Raw genomic sequence first — 6,250 nt, forward strand, 5'->3', positions numbered from 1 at the left:
GTAGCCAAAATTCTACGTTAAACGGACGACCAGTAGTCATTCCGGTCCAGAATTCTGTATTCATCTGGCCTGTAGAACCAATAGAAGTATACAAAATTATTCGAAATCTTAAGAACAAAATAAGCTTTGGTTTGGATGAAATGCCGCCAACACTAATAAAAAAATGTGCAAATGAACTGGTAAATCCACTTGTATTTTTAATTAATCAATCATTTTCCGAAGACACGGTTCCAGACTTACTAAAAATATCTATTGTCAAGCCGAAATATAAACAGGGTGACCCCACGGATTTAAATAATTATCGACCTATAGCACTTCTCCCAACCTTTGCGAAAATATTTGAAACAGCAATGTCACAAAGGCTCTATTCCTTCTGTGAAAAATACAACATATTAGATGAGAGCCAGCATGGGTTTAGAAAAAATAGATCAACGACATTAGCTGTTTATAAATACATCCAGAAAATACTAGACATTGTAAATGATAAGCAATATGCAATCGGTGTCCTCCTAGATATGAGTAAGGCATATGATAGGGTATCTCATAAAATATTGCTACAAAAGCTTTATGGCATTGGTATAAGAGGGACGGCGTATAAGTGGTTCGAATCATACCTTACAAATCGCTTTCAATATGTGGAGGTAGAACACCACGACCTCAGCTCTGGTGTCATATCTAGCGTGCGCTCACAAAAGGTGGAAGTGACCCAATCTATACCACAAGGAAGTGTGATCGGGTGTATATTATTCCTGATATATATTAATGATTTACCCAAGGCCTTGAACGTCACAAACATTTTATTTGCAGACGACTTGTCGGTGGTTTTTCCATGTTCAATAGAATCAGATTTAAACGAACGAATAAATAATATTCTTAATGATATAAATAGCTGGCTTACGGATCACAATCTAGTTATAAATTACACAAAAACCAAAATAATACAATTTAGACCACATCAGAAGACTCCGTTACATATAAATTTTCAAATCAACAATATTCCGATAGAAACAGTAAATAAGTTTAATTTGCTAGGGATAAATATCGACACAAATCTAAATTGGAAGCAACACGTACAAAATATATCAAGCAAACTCAGTAGATTTACCTATGCATTATTACAATTAAAGAAAACCACCGACACAAGTACAGCAAAAACAACCTACTATGCTTATGCTCATGCTTGGATGAGCTATGGTATCATCTTGTGGGGAAATAGCACAGATGCCTTGAAGTTATTCATTTTACAGAAAAAATGTATTAGAATACTAGTTAATATCGACCCGAAGGAAAGTTGTAAACCGTACTTCATAAAATTAAAAATTCTGACAATACCGTCTTTATACATTTTAGAAATGTGTAAATTTGTTAAAAAAAATTATCAATATTTCACTAAAGTAAAGGACACGTACACCCGACCATTGAACCTCAGGTATAAAAATAGATTGGCACTACCTAGGTCGAAATTACAAATGTATAATCAAGGACCCTATGTAATGGCCATTAAAGTTTACAACAAAATTCCAAAGGAGATTTCATCACAAACTAAATATAATTTATTCATCAAGCAACTTAAGGCTCATTTGATAGAAAAATGTTACTATAGCTTGAAACAATATTTTGAAGAATGATTGTAACAATTTAATCCCATTTGCACCTATTGAGAGGAAGAAATTTGTGAAATGTCAGCTATATATTTTCGATTTACTTGCTGTTAATTTGATTTATAATCTAGTCTTTAAAAGTAACTTTAGGTAATTTTTTTTTTTTTGTATTTAAAAAAGAAAAGATATTGTTTTAGTACATATGGTTAAATTGCGGCGCCCTAACAGGGTCATGTTGATACTATTTTAACTTTAAGATCATTTGTAACACATGAAAGCAATAAATACTTTGACTTTGACTTTGACTTTGACTTTGACAATCGATTTTCTTCTTATTATCGAATTTTAAACAATATTCCTTATTTAAATGTTAAACCTCACTAAAAAGTATCAATAGCGATACAAAAAAGTTAATATAATTAACCCTAATTGCAGCAATACTCTTAAACGTACTTGATCCCTAGACACTTTTGATGTGTGTAGTTTATCAAACTATTATAATGCAAATCGTATTAAGGTCGACGTTAGCAAATGTCAGGTCATTTCCTTTTCTCGTCATCGAGGTGGTGGTATAAAATATACCTATAAAATCAATGGGGCCATGGTCGCTAGGACAGGTGTGGTGCGTGATCTAGGTATCTCTCTGGATCATAAATTATTAATAGGCAATCACATTAACTGTATAGTTGATGAAGCATATAAAAACCTTGGTTTCTTGAAGCGAGTTTGCCAGGAGTTACCTAATATAATGTGTCTTAAAACTTTATATTTGGCATATATAAGAAGCACGTTGGAATACGATAGTCCAATATGGTTACCTTTATACAAAATCTATAAAACCCGAATTGAACGCATCCAACATAAATTTATACATTTTCTAAATTTCCGTACTCACCATAAGACCCATCATTATATTGAAAACTGTAGACATTATAATCTCTCACATTAGAACAGCGCAGAAACTTAGTTGATATGATCTTGTTGTATGACGTAATTAACTCAAGACTTGAGTCTTCGTCTCTGATCGAAAGTATAAACTTTAACACCCTCCCTTAAACGCACGCGTCATACCGTAATGCCTTGTCCACCTGCGCACCGGACAAATTATGGTTAAAATTCTGTTATTTCGCGTATTTCAAGACAGTAGATCAAAGAATTTCGTGGAGTTAATTGTAAGGCAAATTTTAAAAATGAAGTAATACACAAACACACACACACACACACACACACACCATATACACTCAAACACACCATCCACACACTTTGATCTGTTAACCTTGCGGTTGTAAAGTACTGATACACTTAGAATAGTCGAGGAAGTTTGTAAAGAAGAAGTTTGTTATAATTATTAATACAAAGATCGAACACGCAGAAAAAATCCCTCCATCCGGCCGGATTCGAACCAACGTGAACCGAACTTACCGTGCGAGACGCTATACCAACTAAGCCACGGAACGAACCAGCGGATCTCATGAATTGTTCTATGCTTGCGTCGTGCATTTAGTTTTTTTTCCAACGACTTTTTAGTCGTAGCGCCATCTATGAAAGTTTTATCACCCAGTTACATATCTTTACAGTTACCAGCCCTGGCGAGAGAAGGATTTTTTTCTAAGTGTTCGATCTTTGTATTAATAATAATAACAAACTAGTGGAATAATTTCACAAATATAATTGAATATCAATTCAATAAAAATTTAAAAGAAGAAGTATGTTTGTTGTAACTACATCAATGTCACTTGACCTGTTAATTTCCCAAATATAAATAAATAAAAATAAATATACAGTAAGCGCGTTTTCCCAATGCATCCGATTCTTATTCGTTCCGAATCCGAAGCTATAAAAATCCAGAAAACTCGGACCCCACGTCGGATGTCGCTTGTGCACTAAGTCCTATTCGAATTCAAGAAAACACGAATGTCGCTTGTACACTTATAGATAAAACTATCCCATCTGACATTTCGGATCGTCATTTCTTCGGATTCGCAACGAATGGGATGTAGTGCACAACGCTCTTGCTCGTTTTTTATTGGTAAGGTCAATTACTGGGTGTTCATTATTGGTGAGTGTCGATTACTGGTTAGTTAATTAATAGATTTTTGGTGTTCATTACCACATGGAGATTTAGAGGAATACCAGTTTAGTTTTTTTTTTAGTATTAATTGTAATAGCTTTTTTATGAAACATACTAAAGCATAATCTTTCTTGAGGATTATATCTGTCTAGTAAACTAAAAACAGAAAAGTTATTTCAAATTTAAAGACATTGCTTGCTTTAAAATACCGGGTCCGTTCGTTATGTCACCGGTTTTTTATGCCCCCGTGGTGCATTTCCTATATCTATGTGCAAAACTGATATGTATATACGTAGGTATTTTTGTATGAATTTTTATTTACATTTAACCTTATTTGGCCAAGTGTACTAAAAAAAATTATATCTGGTTAATATTTTATACCTATTCATTTTTTTGTTTTTGTAAAAGCATTTTTGTGTCTGTCAGTACATTTTATTAAAAATTAGCTTTGAATCACATTTATCGCACCTAAACAAAATGAGGGCATACGCCACGGGGGCATAACAAAGCGGGGACATAACGAACGAACCCAAAATGCTGATCATTGGTGCCCTCACCTTACTAATCATATCTACTATATTTCTGAGCATCATAACATCTTCCTCGGTTTTTTTGTTGACTAAAGCAAAATACCGTTTTATTACGTCCTTAATTTGCTTCTTGTGTTCTTTGGTAATTCTTTTTTTCGGTTCGGTTATTATAAATCAAGAAGCGCTAGCACGCGTTTGTGTCATTATTGTTGTTAAGTCACAGTGAGAAGCAATTGACGACCTCGTTGCTATGTACATCGTTTTGCAATGATGACGCTATATGGGGAAATACCAGGTTTGATTTTGGGTAAGAGAAATTTGCCAAAAGAACTTTTACTAAATTTGTTCTAACGTGGGTGTACTGGGTAGCGCTCCGAAATTAATTTCCATGCTCTGGCACTGACAGTACAGAGAATTATCAAGGGAAATGTTAGTGGTCAGGTAGTTACTGTAACTGTCTGGCACATATATTAAATTATTTTTTATAGTTACGTGGAATTTAAACCAAATGATTACACACTTAAAAGTTTTCAATTTGATACTAATTTTGTTATAAATGAAACTAAATATTGAAATTACAACGACATAGAGAAAAATGTTACTACTGTCAACTATACCATCACGGCTATAAGCCACTGGTGCAGGCAGAGACTATGGACGTATGTCACTAACGTGACGAATCAATTACCTATTCATAACAATGGAGGATCCTCACTATGATCATGGTTTATGAACGGAAAGAATTTATCTAAAAAAAAATCGTGTATCTATTCAGCTACCCGAGAACATCACTAACGTCGTTTATTTATCTCCATAGTAGTAGATATACATCCGTAGATACGACACTATAGGATGCTACAAAGAATTTCCTTTATCCCAGCTTCCATGCACCTGCATTTGTGCTTAAAACTGTTGCAATATAGATTCTACTACGTGAGCAGAAGGTTCTTTTTCAAAAACATTTAGTGCCACCAACTACGTTAAGGTTTACTATCTTTTAAAGTCAAATCTGCATACGATATGGATGTAACGGGAGGTTTTAAGGCTTTTCTTTACGAAAATTTAAAAAGAATATTCAAGAAAACTGGGTTAACATCATTTGTACATGTAATAAATAGAAGATAGCCCAGCAGGAGAAAGGTTGTTTGTTTGAATTGTCAACTAAGGGACTCACCACATTTATTCCCACGAAATCGCATTAAAGAACCATTATGTCTATGCAATAAGAGTGGAAATGACGTTGCGAGTTTCGCTTCCGCGCGTTTCACCGACGAGAAACACTCAACGTCATTTCCGCTCTTATTATATGTATTTTTAGTAGCACTAGAGGTCCGTGTGAAAGAGTTCGTCCAGGGAAGTACTGCCATCTTACCTATCTCTCCCCAAGCAGGTGCTGGTGCAATTACAGGCACATGGGACTTGTCAACTTATGTCTCAGGGTGACGAGCGCAGTGGCAGTGCCCCTCAGATCTTTACGATTTAAAGCTCTGAATAGGACTGCAACTGTTTTGGACAGGCGTGTAGCTCACCATCAGGCGCACGTCTTGTTCTTTCCGTTACTTGATATTATTTAAAAAAGTTCTGGTCGGTTTAACGCCGATATTTATATATTATCCGTGTCGATATTTAAAACCATAGCGAAGCTGTGAAACGGTGTAATGTTTTCCACCAAAGCTGTACGAGGATGCGTTACGTATTTATTTCAGGTATGCGTGGTTTAGGTACGGTGTGGTGGGGTGAGCGGTTACGATGTGTCAGTGTCAGTTGTCATACTTTCAGTAGATCTAGTTTCCTACACCGTTTTGCACATATTCTTCGCCCGCATCTCTCGCACACATACAAATACTTAACTCCGCTACCCCTTTTCCATCGGAGCTGCGCTAAGCGAAGCTAGGAAAGTGAAGTAATCCTATTGGTTGATTTTTCCTCGCACACCACCTCGCTACGTCGCACATCTTTGGCAGAAAAGCAGCCTGCAGGTTATTTACAACTTCTACATACTATAATAGAGGGCTGTAGCTCAGACGCATTGCGAGAGGTACTTTTAA

The sequence above is a fragment of the Hyposmocoma kahamanoa genome, unplaced genomic scaffold, assembly GCF_003589595.1.
Source record: "Hyposmocoma kahamanoa isolate Upper Pololo Valley unplaced genomic scaffold, ASM358959v1 179, whole genome shotgun sequence".
NCBI lineage: Eukaryota > Metazoa > Arthropoda > Insecta > Lepidoptera > Cosmopterigidae > Hyposmocoma > Hyposmocoma kahamanoa.